At 35.6% G+C, this 17,588-nt stretch overlaps 1 long non-coding RNA gene across 1 annotated transcript in view; it reads left to right on the top strand.

Annotated features, from left to right (window-relative positions):
* The window catches only part of LOC123605531, a 53,028-nt gene extending 35,867 nt beyond the window's left edge, over positions 1-17,161 (top strand). The window contains exons 3-4 of the long non-coding RNA XR_006715804.1: positions 10,790-10,858; positions 17,033-17,161. This is a non-coding gene — a long non-coding RNA (uncharacterized LOC123605531). The remainder of the gene's footprint in view (positions 1-10,789; positions 10,859-17,032) is intronic.
* The last annotated feature ends 427 nt before the right edge of the window (positions 17,162-17,588 follow it).

The raw sequence follows: 17,588 nt of genomic DNA, 5'->3' as shown, positions 1-17,588 counted from the left end.
TCATTCATCTTTAAGCATGAATTTGGCAGGTTATGGTTGTCAAACATGCAGGTTTTCAGGTTGATTAAGGGAATCACTCTTAAAAAAAATTAAGATCTTTCCAACAGTGAAGATAGGAATATGGGAGCTCGTGATATGAGGGAAGTTAGAGAATGAGGCAAGGAAACACGCTAAGCACATAGAGAAGAGAAAATGGAGCTAGTTCAAGAGCTTTCACCAGCACAGAGGAGAAGATTGGAGATCCAAGAATGAAAAGAGAAGAAACTATTAGAGGAGTGCAAAACAAATATTTCTGCATGGCTTCTGATTTCTTTCTCAAACATCTAAAGAATACTTCAAGTTTAGGGGCGCCTGGGTGGCGCAGTCGGTTGGGCGTCCGACTTCAGCCAGGTCACGATCTCGCGGTCTGTGAGTTCGAGCCCCGCGTCAGGCTCTGGGCTGATGGCTCAGAGCCTGGAACCTGTTTCCGATTCTGTGTCTCCCTCTCTCTCTGCCCCTCCCCCGTTCATGCTCTGTCTCTCTCTGTCCCAAAAATAAATAAACGTTGGAAAAAAAAATTAAAAAAAAAAAATAAAGAATACTTCAAGTTTAAAGTTGTGGGTTGTGTCCAATAAGGAAAGGTTCTGCCAGGCATGATTTGAAATTGTGACTGGAAATATATATAGAAGTTCTATTTATAGATTCTATAGCTAAAGTTGAATGGAAGGAAACTTTAAATAATTTGTGATTGCATGGAAGTAGATCTTAAATAATATGGAATTTCTGCCTATTACAACATTAAAAGATTAACCTAGAAATGTCAATAGAATTTTTATTGGCTTTTCTGTAGGGCATAATTAAGCCTAGAAACTTTAACTCAAATGAAAATGCATAATTTTAGTGAATCAATATCCAAAAACCATTTCCATTTTCTTCTTTCCTTAAGGCATTATTTCTCAAAGTATTGTCTACCACCTGCCTACTATACTTTGAATGTTTGTTGAAAATGTAGATTTCCAGACCATACCTAGGTCCTACAGAATCACTGACCTAAAGCATAAGGGAAAAAATGATTCCACAATTAAATTTGAGTGTGATACTCAAAATACCCAAGATATCTGACTGTTGAAACACTGAAGTCACACTTGGTTTAAACTATTTTTAGTTTAGCAAGTGAGCAAAACATCATATTCTACCTCTAATTATTCTAGCAGGTGTTCACCAGATAATCAACTTGACTGGAAATCCATCACGGGTTTACACAGATTGGGTGAAAGTGATTAGGTTTAAAATTGCCAGCTTAGCTATCATAGGGGGGAGGAGTATAACAAAAAACAGGGTTCAGTTAGAGCAGTATTTGTGGGGTGAAGGGAAGACCTGCTTTTTTTCTCATTAGTTTTATTTCAAGACAACACTTGATGGGCATAAGGTAGGGGCATATGTTCAGATATAGTTACACAAGCTTTGTATAAAGATTGAATTCCTAATGAGACAAAGAACATTACTAGATACCTGAGTGTGGGAGGATTACAGAAAGTTAAAGACTGAGTATTTGAGTTTATAATTCTGCCCTCTTGAGCTAATGGGAATAAGCCTGTTTTTCAGATACTTAAGGACAGAAAGCTCTCCACATTTGTCCAAGTCTCCAAGTGAGACAGTCTTAGTTAAGGCAAGCCTTTTTTTTTTTTAATTTTTTTTTCAACGTTTATTTATTTTTGGGACAGAGAGAGACAGAGCATGAACGGGGGAGGGGCAGAGAGAGAGGGAGACACAGAATCGGAAACAGGCTCCAGGCTCTGAGCCATCAGCCCAGAGCCTGACGCAGGGCTCGAACTCACGGACTGCGAGATCTTGACCTGGCTGAAGTCGGACGCTTAACCGACTGCGCCACCCAGGCGCCCCAAGGCAAGCCTTTTAAATATAATATGGTTTTCAATATTTCAGCAAATATTTATCGAGCACTTATTCTCTAGACACTGGGAAAGCTGATGAAAAAGAATGAAAAATCTTGCTGATCTAGAAAAGTTTACATTTAATGGAAAATACACCATTCCTGGTTGCTCCACTCTCTTAGTTGGATCAGAAAACAATATGCTAAAGGTAGCATTACCTTTGTTCTGGACATACACCTCTATTAGTTACTAAACAGTGAGCCTCATCGGCAACCATACAAACATTCCGTTTCTATTAATCTTATGTTTAGTTGTTGAAGTTCAAAAATTAGAAGATCTTGACAGAACAGACTAATATAGTCTAGAGACTAGACTTGCCCCAAAAGGCAATAAAAATATTCAGGGGATTCATCAAGTAATACAAGGTGAAAGAGAATACAGTCTATTCTTATTTGAATGGTTTCCAAAGTGTCTTAGTTAGGGATTATTTGATTCCAAGTAACAGAATCCATTCAATGCAGCGTAGAAAACTAAAGGTGAATTTATTAGGACGAATCTATGTCTCACAGAGCAAAATGGCAGCAACAAAGGATTCACAGGGTACTAAATTTTGGCTCTAGCAAGTCACGACGGCATACTCTCCAGTTTATGCTCTGTACATACGCACATGCCTTTATTCTCTCTGCTCATGCACTTTCTTTGCTTTATTAAATAAATGACTAGTCATTCTTCAACTTCATGTTGCTTTTTAATTTTTTTAGCTTTATTAAGATATAATCGATACACAAGAAGTTATACGTTTAATGTGCACCTTTAGATTAGTTTGAACATGTGCATACCCCCATGATACCAACTTCATAATAAATATATCATTCACCTCTCAAAATCCTCTTGTGTTCTTTTGTGTATTGTGTTGTGGTGTGTGTGTGTGTGTGTGTGTGTGTGTGTGTGATAAGAACACTTAAGAGGAGAACTGTCTTCTTAACATATGCACAATTGTGCATGTGCACTATTGTGCACAATACCACACCATTAAACGATAGATCCTATGTTGTGCAGCAGATCTCTAGAACTCATTACTTTTGCAGAGCTGAAATTTTATGCTCATTAAACAACTTCCCACCTCCTCCTCTCAGCTCCCGGCAACTACCACTCCATCTCCTGCCCCCATGAGTCTGACAATTTTAGATACTCCCTATAAGTGGAATCACGTGGCATTTATCCTACTGTATACCCAACAGAAATTATATAGTCTCTTGAATATCAGGAGAAGGATCGGTTCAGTTTATGCCCAGGTGTTTACCCCAGCACAATTCCAGATGGTCATAGTGACATGACCCACAGTCTCCTTGCATCAATCATACCTGGAAAAAATTCCAACTCTAGATAAAAGCTTACATTTCTGACTTCTCCATACCTACAAGCAGTAGTTGAATTTTTCTGTGAACAATTCTACAACGGTGCTAAATATCTTAATGAAGTATGTAATCAAAAAAAAAAAAATTGAAAGACACTCAAATGTGACCAGACCTTCAGATCTTTCCACATTTCAAAATGTCGTATCTTCTCTCTCCGTAAACCATCTGCCTTCCCTCCTCACCCTCACTTGGGAATGATGGTCTGACCTCTCAGTTCATTGTGACATCAGAAATCATCACATGTAAACTTCTGCATCTCCAAGCCACCCTGGACACCATCATCATCATCCTCATCCTCGTTGTTGTCAATTACGACATTAACAACAGCAGCAACAACTGCACATATCATTTCTTTCGTTTTTGCATCTGTTACCATGGAAAATTTGGCTTCTCAAAAGTCAGTTCCTTTACCAGCATTCATGGTTTCATCTCTTTTTACTTTTTAAAAGAATATTTTTTTCCTTTCAGTTATCGTTATTCCCCTGTACTATCAATCTTTCCTTTGTTGATCCAAACCATATATATAATGACATATATATATATGTGTATGTATATATATATATATATCATAAGGCATTATATATAATCTAAACAATATATATATTATATATTATATATAATCTAAACGATATATATATATATATTTATATATATATCGTAAGGCATTATATATAATGTAAGGCATTATTGTAAGGCCTGTACTATTCCCATGTATTATCAATCTTTCCTTTGTTGATCTATATATATAGATCTATATATAGATAGATAGATATGTATATAGATCTATATGTATAGATCTATATCTATAGATCTATAGATCTATAGATATAGATCTATATATATATATATATAAACTGTTTATAAGTTTAAAAAGTAAATACATGATGGGGTGCCTGGGTGGCTCAGTCGGTTAAGTGTCCGACTTTGGCTCAGGTCATGATCTCACAGTTCATGAGTTCAAGCCCTGCTTTGGGCTGTCTGCTGTCAGCACAGATCCCACTTCAGATATTCTGTCCCACTCTCTCTCTCTGCCCCTCCCCCACCCATGTTGTTTCTGGTCTTTCAAAAATAAAATAAACATTTAAAAAAAAGTAAATACGTGATAAAGATAAACTCAAGGATCCCACTGAGAACCAGAAGACTTGAACTTTCAACCTTAAGAAATAATTTCTGCATTACAAATTTATCTAATAATATTTAAATGAAGTTTTACTAATGTTTCCAAGATATTTCTCTGCAAGTATGTTAATGGAAACAGTGACAAGAAACTTAACTATAGTTTCAGATATAAAACAGATTTTTGCAGAATCTTAAATCAATAATAACTTAATATAAAATTTAGTTAAAAATAAAAATTAAAAATTAAATAAACTTAAAATTTAAAATTATTAAAAAAATTTAAATTAGTGAATTCTAGTCAATGAGGACAGTTGATGCCAAAAAAATCTCTAAATTCTTTTATATATTCTATTATATTTTAATATATGTAATACCTAGAAAATAGAATATATCTAGCATATTCTGACATATATATATATATATATATATATATATGAATACATTACATATCAGACTTAATGTCTCTCAAGTATATTTGAAAAAAAGACCAAACTTAATTTTCTATTCCAAAGCTAATTTTTGCCATATGACATATGAAATCGGATGAGATATATGTCCCTTGTTCCAAAGGGTTGCAACTAAAATACAATGAGATAATCCAAATCCTTCATAAAATATGTTTGAAAAAGATGCTATATAAAGTATCTTATGTAGTTTTTGATACATAGTAGGTATCTACAATTATTAACTCTGTTTCTTCCTTTATTCACCAGTTTATTTTGTGAAAAAATAAAATTCTAGGGGTGGCTGGCTGGCTCAGTTGGTAGAACACGAGACTCTTGATCTTGGGGTTGTGATTTCAAGCCCCATGTTGGGCATAGAGCATACTTAAAAAATAAAGTAATAAAATTATAGCTGTGGGAACAAATTGGTGAAACAAATTAATGAATTTATTTTGACAAAGATAAGGCTATAATCATGATCTCTTCACTAGAATGCTTTCTTTGACCTCTTCATTGGGCTGAGCTCTGCTTTCCTCTCAAGACTGAACTGAGATTTCACTTAGTTAAAATTAAGTTAGGGAAACTTCTGATACCTCTTGTCTCCTGACTGTGAAGCTTAATGATGGGCGTACCAGTCTGTCTTCCCTACTCAAATACAAATCCTTTAATAATAGGATCATGTTCTCATCCCCTAACCCAGTGTCTTATTTACAGTGGGTTCTAAACAAATTTTTATTGATTGAATAGTTAATTTTGTATGTGAAGTATTGAGTTGTTCAGTGACTCAATCACTTTTAATTTTGTTACTTGCTGGTTGGCTAAACATTTTGAGTGAGGGCTTTTTCAAAGTGACAAAAACCCAACTGAAACTAGTTGAAACCAAACAGGAGAATTTATTGATTTATAACCAAATTCCAATAAGGGGACAGGAGCAGACTTGGCCTTAGGAGATACTTGAATCATGGATAAATAGACTGTCAAAAGGGACTTCTCACTCTCTCTCTCTCTTGTTATCATTTCCTCATATTTTTTTTCCTACAGATGGTTTTCTCCATGCAATAGGACACATGGTTTTTTTTTTTTTTTTCAACGTTTATTTATTTTTGGGACAGAGAGAGACAGAGCATGAACGGGGGAGGGGCAGAGAGAGAGGGAGACACAGAATCGGAAACAGGCTCCAGGCTCTGAGCCATCAGCCCAGAGCCCGACGCGGGGCTCGAACTCACGGACCGCGAGATCGTGACCTGGCTGAAGTCGGATGCTTAACCGACTGCGCCACCCAGGCGCCCCTAGGACACATGGTTTTAAAAAGTTCTGTATCCACATACTCTCAGTCTGACAACTGAAGGAAGACAGTCTCTCTCTTTTCTAGTTGAAAATTGTTCTGACAAAAAACTTACATTGACTATCTTTGTCTACCCCTTGAATCAGTTACCATAGCTGGGAAATGAAGCTTTACCAATTAACTTTTTATGCAAAACAAACAACCCCAAAACTTAGTGGATTATATTGCAGCTATGGGGTAGTCATTTGAAATGGGTTAATTGAATGGTCTTTCTGGTTTGGTTGAGCTCATTTCTATAGTTAGGATCAACTATTCATCAGCTGGTCTTGCTCATCTAGGATGGTCTCAACTGGCATGCCATGTTTCTGCTTAATGTGCTTTCTTATTTTTTTTTTAGTAAGGCATTCTGGGATTTATATGTTGGGGCTGGGCAGGTTTCAAAAGAAAAAAAAAGAGAATGGAAATATGGAAGGACTCTTGAGGCCTTGGTTTGGATCTGGACTTTACTTACTTCAACTGCATCCTCTTGGCCAAATAATGTCATAAGGCAAGGCCAGATTGAAGAGGAAGAAAGAGACTCTGCCTTTTAATGGTAGGATGATAATGGTAGGACTTGAAAATGTTGGGGGTACAGGTAAAAGTAAAGGATTGTGGCAATCTATGTAGTCTACCACAGAGATAGAATATTGATAACGTATTATTTGTACACATTTTGGAGTATAGGGCAAGATCAGAAGAAATAGGACAGCACATACATCACTAGTGGGTCACCTATTCTGTTCTACCCATTGTTCAACAAAGGTTACTTGCACTTTCTTCCCTTAGTATTGTTCTTTGCCTAATTGGCCATGTTTCCGATGTTCCTCACACTTCTCTGCATATCTGATACTCCTCTAGCCTTTGAATCTAGTTTGATTGGTTGTCAATGGAAAATCTATAACCTGTGGGAAGGTTTCTCTGACTATTCTAGGTAAAGATAATTTTTTTCTTCTTAGGACCTGTAGCAATGGTTCTCGATTTTGGCTACACATTAGAATCTTGTGGAAAATTTAAAAAATCCCAACATCCAGGTGACATCCCAGATTGACTAAGCCTGGATCTCCGGGGGAGGGATCCTAGCATCAGCTCCCCTGGTGGTTCTAATGCAGAGCTAACATTAAGAATCACTGTTCTAGAATCATTTCAGTTAAATTTACATTTGTGAATTAGCAAAGTTGAGTTACAGCGGTTTATTTCCATCCATATTGTAAAGTCTTTGAGGGCAGGGACCTAGTACGATACTTTAATACCTAGTTGGTACTCAACCAGGGTTGCTGATGAAGTGAGCTAGATTTAAGATTCATTTTTTATAATAAAATTCAATATAGCCATATAAATTTTAAATGACACATCTTTTCAAAAATCATAACTTTTTCTTATTTTAGAAAATCAGTAAGTTAATTTTTCAGAAATAGTTATAAAGTCAACAAAATTTGAACATTAAACTGATTTATATTTTTTGATATGTTAATTTTATAAATATATTTTTCACATAGATGTATTTGGTTTTGTCTTCCCAACTTTTATTATATTACAGGAAGTCTTTACTTTATTTATATTTCTCCGCAACTATACCTGTCCCTGGCCTAATATAAAGTTACTTGATTGATGTATTTATTGGTGTATTTTTAAAATAATTTTTAATGGCCAAAACACAAATAATTACATACATATATGTGTATACATATATATGCATATATATATGCATATATACTTCCATATATATATATGTATACATATATATATGTGTGTGTATATGTGTGTATATATATATATATATATATATATATATATATATGCATATATACTTCCATAGAATTAAACTTTGATTTTTACCATGGCAGTGAGGGTGGCTGTTAGAAAAATATAATTTACACTTTCTTTCAGACATTAAAAAATAATATTCAGCTAAGCAATAAATCAACCTTAAAATACAAATGTACCTTCACAACAGAAATAGATGAAGAAACGATTGACTTGAATTGCTTAGTCATTTCACACAATGATACCAGGGTAAAATATTTCAAAATTGTTCTTACTGAACATTCTTCTATTCCTCCCACATACACAAAAGAAAAAAGAAATTGTTGTACAAAGTAAATTTACATACATATGTACAATCTGAGCTCCCTCAGAAAAGCAAGAAAAAGAAAAATTTCTTTTATGTCCTTGGAACATATTGTTTACAGAAAAGAGATCTTTCTCCTGTTACTTTGGGTATTCTTTACTTCTCTAGCCAAAAGATAATGGTGGATAAAATAATAAAGAGGAGAAATAAATATAAGATCTATTTATGTGGAGGGTCTGAAGGTGGTGTATGTGTTTACACATATTTGACCTACACTTTAATAAGACATAAGTTTATCACTTAAAAACACTGCACTGCTTCCACTTCCTTCAAAACAAAGAAACAAACTTTAAAAGTAGTTAAGAATATATAACAAAATGGCAAAGAAAGACTGATACCCTCAAAAAGAAAAAAAATTGTTTTCCTCATGAAAGCCTTGAAATTAAAGCAGTGGCTTTAACATATATCAAAATGTGATTTAAGACTTTCATATTTCATAACTGAGAAATGTGGGAGATCTACCTAGAATCATCCACCTACACTCAGGAAGAGTTGCGCAAAATGGCACAGTATAGTTACAATAAATAATTGCCCTGCATTTTTCCTATTTATTTTGACTTTCTCATTATTTTGGGCTAATTAGTAACCAGTACGAGAAAAGTAGGCTTGGGAAGATTGGGAGGGAGCCATGTCAGGAACATCACATACCTTATAACAACATTGTCCTTTTTATTACGTGAGAGGAGAAAAGAAATACATACCTGAAACTAATGAAACATTGTTTGTCAACTGTACTCAAATGAAACATTTTTAAAAGAAATATATAAATAATGAGATTTTATAATCACGTCCCCTTGCTCTCCCACCAAAAAGAGTTTCTGCTAGTCCTTGGTCACCCAGCATTTGCTATACAGAATGAAGATCATGGGTGGCAGAATAGGAAACAAGACTGGCTGTATAGGTTTTACTTTGGAAAGGGTTTTTATTCACAGAAATTGTCTTGAAGTAGAGAATAGGGATCCAAAAAATATTAATGGGGTAGAACTGGTAATACTAGATGAATTGTTGAATGTATGAAGGCAAGAAAGGGAAATGTGGGGGCGCCTGAGTGGCGCTGTCGGTTAAGCGTCCGACTTCAGCCAGGTCACGATCTTGCGGTTCGTGAGTTCGAGCCCCGCGTCAGGCTCTGGGCTGATGGCTCAGAGCCTGGAGCCTGTTTCCGATTCTGTGTCTCCCTCTCTCTCTGCCCCTCCCCCGTTCATGCTCTGTCTCTCTCTGTCCCAAAAATAAATAAACGTTGAAAAAAAAAATTAAAAAAAAAAAAAAAGAAAGGGAAATGTGAATATGATTTTCAGATTCATTGTTTGGGCACCCAGGGGGGTGGTAGAGTACATAAAACACAGGAAGAACGAAGGGTTTAGGAGTAAAAATACAGAGTTCAGTTTTGGATATGTTTGGGTAATTGTGGAATACACACGGAGAAAGCAGTTGGATGGATGGGTTTGGAGGGTAGAAGGGAGCATTAACTGTAGCTGGAGACGTGGGGGTCTAGTAACAACTAACAATTGAACAATATTTGTTCTTCATTATGTGCTATTGTAAGCATTCACATCAGAGGATGAGTCAGTTATGAGAAAAGTACATCACTGTTATCATCAACTCCATTTTACAGATGAGGAAATTTGGTCTTCATGAGGTAAGGTAACTTGCTAAAAAGTGGAAGAAAGTGGAAATGGCAGAGCGACTGTTCTAAATAAGACACCCTGTCTTCAGAGTCCAAACTCTTAACCACTACCTCCTATTGCTTCACATAAAACAGGTCATTGAAAGAGTTTAGGAAGCATGAGAAAATTTACCCAGTGCTTAAAAGTGTGGAACACGTGACTTGATATTCTTGAAATCTTTGTAATCAAGGGAGAGCGACATTAAAGTGTATGAATTCACTGATGAACAATACAACTCAGTTTATCTGTATGTACCCAAATGTCCAGTACAGATCTTAAATTCAATAGGCATTTAGAAATGGGAATAACAATAGGAGGTGCAGTTAGTGAAGATATCTGACTTAACAGCATTCTCTAAAATTGAGACTTTAGAAGTTGTCAAGAGCTAGGGAATGAAAGACCTCATGTGCCTTGAGCTTGCTGCTGATAGTAATTAAAGGCCTTCAAAAATTATTAGAGTCGGAAAGAGTTGGGCAGTAAAGAAAATTCAATGAGGCTAATATAAGAAGAAGCTGTGGGATCATAACGAAAGAATGGAGTCAGTTTGTGGGGAGTACTGGGGAGTATTGGCAGGAGTATCGGCAGGGAGTATTGGTAGGGACAACAGAATTTCCAATCAGTATTTTAAGGCAACTCTGAAGATGAAAGAGTAGAAAAGGTCCATGATTTTTTTGGCAAGATTATCTCAAGATCTAAAGAATTACTCTCAGCCATCACAGGAACTTGCAAGAGATGATGAAATGATACGGGATCCTCTTCAAGAATTTAAATATGTGTTAAATATTTATATCTCTTTGGCCTTATCTTTCCCCTCTTTCTCAGTGTACCTCTGGAACTAGATGATCCAGCCATACCAACCGTTTTAGAACAGGTGCTTTTCTCTCATCAAAGGTAATAAAATAGGTAAATAACAAATGTAAAGTACTAACCTGGCACTAAGTTGGTAACTCTAGGTTTTTGGGGTAGCCACTTAACTTTGGATCGACTAAAATTGAGGAATTTACTAAAGAGATACTTAACCAAAGTTTCTCCCATCACATTTGTGTAAGACTGTTCCTCAATAGGAGCCTTACAAAAAAACACTTGTAATTTTCTGGAAACTAACTTGTGTTGTGGAAAATGTGAACAATACATGATGATGTACTCTATCTTGAAAAATTTTGGTTTTATAGCTGATATTTTCAGTAGCAATATTTCCCTCAATTATTCTTTAATTGAAAGAAGCAAAAACTCCTAATACAAGAAAAGAGAGAGAAGCAAACCAAGAAACAGACTCTTAACTAGAGAGAAGATCTGATGGTTACTAGAGGGGAAAGGGGTGGGGGGATGGGTACAACAGGTGATGGGGAATAAGGAGAGTGCCTATTGTGGTGAGCACCAGATGTTGTATGTAAATGTTGTATCACTAAATTGTACACTTGAAACTAACATTACACTGTATGTTAACTAACTGAAGTTTAAATAAAAAATTAAAAAAAAAAAACCTCCTACCATAGACACTATTTATTTATTTGTTTGTTTGTTTATTATGTATTATTTAAATTTTAGTTAACATACAGTGCAATATTGGTTTCAGGAGTAGAAGTCAATGATTCATCACTGACATACAATGCCCAGCGCTCATCACAAGCGCCCTCGGTACCTATCACCCATCTAGCTCATCTCCCACCTACATTCCTCCTTCAACCCATAGTTTGCTATCATTGAGTCTCTTGTAGTTTGTTTCTCTCTCTTCTTCCCCCCTCCCTGTCCCCTATGTTCATCTGATTTGTTTCTTAAATTCCTCATATGAGTAAAATCTTATGGTATTTGTCTGTCTCTGATTGACTTATTTTGCTTAGCATAATACATTCTAGCTCCATCCACGTCATTGCAAATGACAAGACAAGTGTATATATATATATATATATATATATATATATATATACACATGTATACATGTATATGTATGTATATATATATGTATGTATGTATACATGTATACATATATATATATATACACTACATCTTCTTTATCCATTCAACAATCAATGGACATTTGGGCTTTCTCCATAGTCTGGCTATTGTTGATAATGCAGTGCATGTACCCCTTTGAATCTGTATTTTTGTATCCTTTGGGTAAGTAACTACTAGTGCAGTTGATACACTTAGGGTAGTTCTCTTCTTAGTTTTTCAAGGAGTCTTCATATTGTTCTCCAGAGTGGCTACCCCAGTTTGCATTCCCACCAACAGGGGATGTGCAGCAGGGATCCCATTTCTCCTCAATCTTGTCACAACCTGTTGCTTCTTGTGTTGTTAATTTTAGCCATTCTGACAGATGTGGGACGGTATTTCATCATGGTTTTGATTTGTATTTCCTTGATGTTGAGTGATGTTAAGCATCTTTTTGTGTATCTGTTAGCCATTGGATGTCTACTTTGGAAAACTGTGTATTCATGTCTTCTGCCCATATCTTAACTGGGTTATTTGTTTTTTGGGGTGTTGATTTTGATAAGCTCTTTATAGATTTTGGATACTAACCCTTTATCAGATATTGCATTTGCAAATATCTTCTCCCATTCCATAGGCTGCCTTTTAGTTTTGCTGATTGTTTCCCTCACTGTGCAGAAGCCTTTTAATTAAGTCCCAATAGTTCATGTTTGTTTTTGTTCCCCTTGCCTTTGGCAACTTGTCTAGTAAGAAGTTGCTGTGGCAGAGGTCAAAGTGGTTGCTGCCTGTGTTCTCCTCTTTGGTTTCTTACCTTACATTTAAGTCTTTTGAATTTTTTTTTTTTTGTATGCTCAAGAAAATGGTACAGTTTCATTCTTCTGCGTGTTGCTGTCCAGTTTTCCCAACACCATTTGTTGAAGAGACTGTTTTCCATTGGATATTCTTTTCTGCTTTGTTGAATATTAGTTGACTTATAGTTGTGGGTCCATTTCTGGGTTTTCTGTTCTGTTGCATTGATCTATGTGTCTGTTTTGTACCTGACTGTCTTGATCACTACAGCTTTGTAATATAACTTGAAGTCCAGAATTGTGATGCCTCCAGCTTTGCTTTTTTTTTTAATCCATGATTGCTTTGCTATTTGGGCTCTTTTGTGGTTCCAAAACACATATTACAAAATCCAAACAGATTTTAGGAGTGTTTGTTCTTGTCCTGTGAAAAATGATGGTGGTATTTTGATAGGGATTGCATTAAATATTTAGATTGCTTTAGGTGACATTTTAGCAATATTTGTTCTTCCAATCCATGAGCATGGAATGTTTTTGCATTTCTTTGTGTCCTCTTCAATTTCTTTCATAAGAGTTCTATGGTTTTCAGAGTACAGATCTTTTACCTCTTTGGTTAGGTTTATTCCTAGGTATCTGATGGTTTTTGGTGCAATTGTAAGAAGGACAATTTCTTGATTTCTCTTTCTGCTGCTTCATTATTGGTATATAGAGATGCAACAGATTTCTTAGGGCATGTGGGTGACTCAGTTAACTAGTTAAGCCTCCAACTCTGGATTTCAGCCTAGGTATGATCTCATGGTTTGTGAGATCAAGGCACACATCAGTCATTGGTGCTGTCAGTGCAGAGCCTGCTTGGAATTCTCTCTCTCCCTCTCTCTCTGCCCCTCCCCTTTTCATGCTCTCTCTCTCTCTCTCAAAATAAATAAATGAATAAATAAATAAATAAACTTTAAAACGAAAAAAGAAATGCAACAGATTTCTATATGTTGATTTTGTATCCTGTGATTTTACTGAATTCATGTATCAATTCTAGTAAATTTTTGGTAAGTCTTTTGTGTTTTCTACATAGAGTGACACGTCATCCATGAATAGTGAATGTTTGACTTCTTCCTTGCCAATATGGATGCCTTTTATTTCTTTTGGTTGTCTGATTGCTGAGGCTATGACTTCCCATACTGGGTTAAATAACAATGCTGAGAGTGGACACACTGTGTTGTTCCTGACCTTAGAGGAAAAACTTTCCATTTTTCCCCATTGAGGATGGTATAATCTTCGGGTCTTTCAAATATGGTCTTTATTTCATTGAGGTATGTTCCCTCTATCCCTCCTTTGTTGAGGGTTTTTATTAGGAATGGATGTTGTCCATTATCAAATGCTTTCTCTGCATGTATTGAGAGGATCATGTGTTCTTTTCTTTTATTAAAGTGGTGTATCACATTGATTGATTTGCAAATATTGAACCACTCTTGCAGCCAAGGAATAAATCCTACTTGATCATAGTGAATGATTCTTTTCATGTACTGTTGGATTCAATTTGCTAGTATTTTATTAAGAATTTTTGCATCCGTGTTCATTAGTGATATTGGCCTGCAATTCTCTTTTTTAGTGGGTTCTTTCTGGTTTGGGAATCAAGACCTTGTGGAATGAGTTAGGAAGTTTTCCTTCCAATTCTATTTTGTGGAACAGTTTCAGAAGAATAGGTATTAATTCTTCTTTAAATATTTTGTAGAATTTCCCTGAGATGTCATCTGGCCCTGGACTTTAGTTTGTTGGGAGATTTTTGATTACTGATTCAATTTCTTTGCTGGTTATCAGTCTCTTCAAGTTTTCTATTTCTTTCTGTTTCAGTTTAGTAGTTCATATGTTTCTAGGAATTTATTCCTTTCTTCCAGATTGCCCAATATTTTGGCATATATTTTTTCACAGCATTCTCTTATAATTGTTTATATTTCTGTGGTATTGATTGTGATCTCTCCTCTGTCATTTGTATCATTTGGGTCCTTTTTTTTCCTTTTGGTGAGTCTGGCTAAGGGTTTATCAATTTTGTTAATTATTTCAAAGAACTGTCTCTTTGTTTCATTGATCTCTTCTACTGTTTTGTTTGTTTATTAGTTTGTCTTTATATCATTTATTTCTGCTCTAATGTTTACTATTTTCCTTCTTCTGCTGGCTTTACACTTTATTCCTTTTCTAGACCCTTTAGGTATAATATTAGGTTGTGTATTTGAGACCTTTCTTGCTATAGGCCTGTATTGAAATATACTTCCCTCTTAGGACTGCCTTTGCTACATCCCAAAGGCTTTAGACTGTCGTATTTTCATTTTTATTTGCTCCCATGTATTTTTAATTTCTTGTTTAATTTTTTGGTTAAACTATTCATTCTTTAGTGTATGGTTTTTAACTTCCATGTATTTGAGGGCTTCCAAATTTTGCCTGCTGGTTGACATCAAGTTTCATAGCATTGTGATCTGAAAATATGCATGGTATGATTTCAATCTTTTTCTACTTATTCAGGGCTGATTTGTGACTCAGTATGTGATCTATTCTGGAGAATGTTTCACGTGCACTCAAAAAGAATGTGTATTCTGCTGCATTAGCATGGAATGTTCTGAATATATCTATTAAGTCCATTGGGTCCAGTGTGTCATTCAAGGTCATTGTTTTCTTGTTGAGTTTCTGCTTAGGTGATCTGCCCATTGCTATAAGTGGTGTGTGACAGTCCCCTATTATTATTGTGTTATTATCAATAAGTTTCTTTATGTTTGTTATTAATTGATTTATATATTTGGGTGCCTCCAATTTGGGGGCTAAATATTTACAATTGTTAGATCTTCCTAATCAACAGACCCATTAATTATGATGTAATGCCCTTCTTCACTTCTTGTTACAGTCTTTGTTTTAATATTCTAATTTCTCTGATATAAATATGGCTACCCTGGCTTTCTTTTGATTCCCATTAGCATGATAGATGGTTCTTCATTCCCTCATTTTCAATCCTCAGGTGTCTTATAGGCAGGATATAAATGGATCTTATTTTTTAATCCATTCTGATACACTATGTTGTTTGATTGGAGGATTTAATCCATTTATATTCAGAGTAATTATTGAAACATTTAAATTTAGTGCCATTGTGTTATCTGTAAAGTTGATAATTCTGGTGATGTTCTCTAGTCCTTTCTACTCTGGGTTTTTTTTTTTTTTTGAGGGGGGGGCGGTGGTCTTATTTTTCCTTTCACTCAAACCATACCTCTTAAAATTTCTTGTAGGTCTGGTTTAGTGGTCATGAACTCCTTTAGTCTGTGTTTGTCTGGGAAAGTCTTTATCATTTCTTCTATTTTGAATGAGAGCCTTGCTGAATAAAGTATACTTGCTTGCATGTTTTTCCTATTTAGCATGTTGAATATATCTTGCCATTTGTTTCTGGCCTGCCAAGTTTCTGTGGACAGATCTACTGTGAACCTGATCTGTATTCCCTTGTAGGTTAAGGACTTTTTTTTTTCCCTTGCTACTTTCAGGATCCTTTCCTTGTCTGTGTCTTTGGTGAATTTGATTATGATACGTCTTGGTGATGCCAGCTTTTGTTGAATTTAATGGGAGTTCTCTGTGCTTCTTGGATTTTGATGTCTGTCCTTCCACAGATTAGGAAACTTTTCAGCTATAATTTGCTCACATAAACCATCTGCCCTTTTATCTCTTTCTTCATCCTCTGGGACTCTTATGATATGAATGTTATTATGTTTGAAAAAATTGCTGATTCTTAAGTCTGCCTTTGTAATCCCTGATGTTTGTTTCCCTTTTCTTTTCAGCTTCATTATTTTTCAGAGTTTTATCTTCTATATTGCTAATTCCACCCCTCTGCCTTGTCCATTCTCATTTTTATTGCCTCCATTTGGGTTTGCATCTTGGTTATAGCATTTTTGTTCCTCTATGTCTGCAAAAAGGGATTCTCTGGTGTTTCTATGCTTTCTCCAAGCCCAACTAGTATCCTTATAAATTGTTTAAAATTCAAGTTCAAACATTTTACTTATACCTGCATTGATTAAATAAATCCCTGGCCATCATTTCTTCCTGTTCTTTCTTTTGAGGTGAATTCCTCTGTCTTGTCATTTTGGAGGGAGATAAAATATTAATAATAATAGAATTAAATAAAAATTTTTAAAAATCAAATAAAAGAAGCTAGATCCTAGGTGTGTTTTGGTCTGCTTGTTAAAAGAAGCTGGATAGAAAAAAGAGAAAAGGAAAAAGATGACTGAAGAAAAATTAAAAATTAAAAAAATTTAAAAAATAAAACGATAAAATAAGATTAACATAAAATAAAATTTTTTAAAAATTTGTTCTTTTTCTATCCAAGAATCAAAAGAAAAACAACAAAACAACAACAAAAACACAGAAGCAACAATAACAACCAAATGAACAAACAAACAAAAAAACCCAAATGAAGGGAGAGTCAGTTTCCCCTAGGGCTGAAACTTTGCAGCAGTTTATGGTAAGTAGACCGAGCTTGTTGAAGGGATTTGTGATGGTGTTCTAAGGAAGGGGCTTGCTGCTCTGGCTCTCAGGCCTATTGGCCCTAGTGGTGATGTGCCTGGAGAGCACTGGGGGGTGGGACTTGGTGTAATGGCTCTATTCTCCACTCAGTGGTGTTGTTTAGCTCACTGGGATTGATCAGTGCTGGTGGGCTAATAGTGAAAAATGGCTTCACTGGTTCTCTAGTCTCCAGAGCAGGAGTTTGCATCCTTGAACATGAAGACATGCAATCACCCTTCCTGTGTCCCCTGCTTCTGTGAGCTCCCTGCCTTCCCCCTGTGTCAGAGCTATCTGTCTACCAGGTGGCACCTCCCTTCAGAGTTTTATCTCACACAGGGCTCAGTTTGAAAACCCCATACTTCTGTGCCTCTGCACAGTTC

Source organism: Leopardus geoffroyi, chromosome A1, assembly GCF_018350155.1.
Source record: "Leopardus geoffroyi isolate Oge1 chromosome A1, O.geoffroyi_Oge1_pat1.0, whole genome shotgun sequence".
NCBI lineage: Eukaryota > Metazoa > Chordata > Mammalia > Carnivora > Felidae > Leopardus > Leopardus geoffroyi.
Note: the sequence above shows the minus strand (reverse complement) of the source record. Positions and strands in the feature narration are given on the sequence as shown.